Source organism: Ursus maritimus, unplaced genomic scaffold (genome assembly GCF_017311325.1).
Source record: "Ursus maritimus isolate PB19 unplaced genomic scaffold, ASM1731132v1 scaffold_12, whole genome shotgun sequence".
Lineage (NCBI taxonomy): Eukaryota > Metazoa > Chordata > Mammalia > Carnivora > Ursidae > Ursus > Ursus maritimus.
The window spans coordinates 29,378,462-29,380,279 of NW_024423564.1; the positions used below are offsets into that span (position 1 = coordinate 29,378,462).

The 1,818-nt window shown below is 54.7% G+C and overlaps 1 long non-coding RNA gene across 1 annotated transcript in view; it reads left to right on the forward strand.

Annotated features, from left to right (window-relative positions):
* LOC103662906 overlaps window positions 1-133 on the forward strand; it is a 31,003-nt gene extending 30,870 nt beyond the window's left edge. Inside the window, exon 3 of the long non-coding RNA XR_568582.2 lies at window positions 1-133. This exon is cut by the window's left edge and continues 590 nt beyond it. This is a non-coding gene — a long non-coding RNA (uncharacterized LOC103662906).
* The last annotated feature ends 1,685 nt before the right edge of the window (window positions 134-1,818 follow it).

Here is a 1,818-nt window from a genome sequence, read left to right on the forward strand (position 1 = left end):
CGGGGTGGGGGGTAGGCTCCTTCTCGGGTTGCAGCAGAGGGGCCTGGGCAGGCCACGGACAGCGGCGTCCCCGCACGCCGAAGCCACGATTCGGCGGTTCAATACGTTTTCACCCGGATTAGAGGCAGAGGCTGATGGCTCAGTGTAAATGTCACGCAGCAGCTTTTAATAAAGAAATGTTCAGATTGTTAGATTGCGCGGTACAGTGTGAGTTCTGTGCCCCCCCTTCCCAATCCGGCTCCAACCTCACCACCCCCCTCCATTCCCGAACACACATCACACCTCGTCGCGCGTTACAAATATATTACATATTCAGAGTGATCTCGCCGCAGCGCCCGCGGGAGGGGCACTCTCCCCGAGCTTAACATCCGCCTAGCTGAGGGCTGCAGGACGCCTGGGCCGACCACTGGCGCCAGGAGGAGGAGAAAGACCCAGAACCGACCTGCTCCGCTGGCGCTTCTTTTACACTCCCACCCCCTCGAATCTCGGAAAGAAAATCCCACTGGGAAGAGGGTCCTAAAAGCGCCGAGCTAGGGGGCGGGACCTCCAGTTCTCGGCCAAGGGGCTCCAGTTAAGAGTATTTTAATTCTTTCACATCGGCCCTCCCAAACCTTAAAAAACCTAACCAATTGAAGGCACACACACGACAGGGGGAAAGGTAGCAAAATCAATCCGCCGAGTTCAAAGAGCCGAGGCGCGGGAGCTGGCTGCGGGGTGCTAGGCGCTGGGCCGAATGCGCAGCAGAGAGCCCCATCGACCCTGCGGAGACGGCGGACCCCACTCAGCAGATACCTGGCGGTGTGTGTGTTGGGGAGGCGGCACACCCTAATCCATCCCACTGCTTGCCGGTCTCCTCTCCTCTGCCAGCCAAGAGCCGCCCATCCTCAGAGAGAAAAATGTGAGTGTGGGCACATTACGCACCATTAGGGAGACACTACAGTTTTAATGTGGCCTAATTAGTGCCGCTAACCGAGCAAATATTATTATATTGAATAATGATAATATGATGAAAATATTAATGCTTTTGAACTTTGCACGTGGGAGCCGTTCCTTCGGTTCTCCCGGGACACCCCAAGCATGCTCAGACCCACTAGCAGACGCCGTCCGACGCATCTCTGGGAAGGCAAGCCCACAGGCCAGCTGAGAACATACGTGTGTCATCGCAGACACATTAACCACACCCTGGACCACGCCACTTATCACCCGCCACGCAAAAGACCTCCTTCTAATGGCGTCCTCTTTTTTTCCCCCCTGTAGCAGGCGGTAAAAAGCAAACCATACAAGAGTCCGCCGGGGTCCCTCTTCAACTGAGCTTCTTCTCTGCACCCCAGGAATGTTGCGGTGTGCGCGCCGGGTGTGTTCTGCCTTAACTAGGGCCGCCAGGCAGGTGGAGTTTCAGGAGAATGACCCACTTAATTAGCATTTAAATTCACAGCCCCTTCTTGTTGCCAAATACTTCTCCCTTGGGAATTTGGTGAAAAGTAGGCATTTAACAATTAGGATATGCGGAAGGCTCCTCAAAATAGAGATTCAAATTCTTAATTCTCTTAGCGAATTTGGAGGATCAAAGCCATGAGGAAACGTGAGCGGGTTGGCTGGGAGACACTTAAGTGGCTGGAAATGGTGTGCCCGCGTCCCAGATGATTAGCACACCCACTCCCCCTTCCCTTTACGCACCCCACCCCATTCTTATGGAGACCAAGAAGACAGAGCCGAGGTGGCTGGCTGTCCTGTCCTTGCTGCCTGAAGACAGGCCAGTTCTTTTCCTGGTTGCTGGGCTGAACTTGGGCAAGGGCCTAAGAAGAGCGTTCAAAGTAA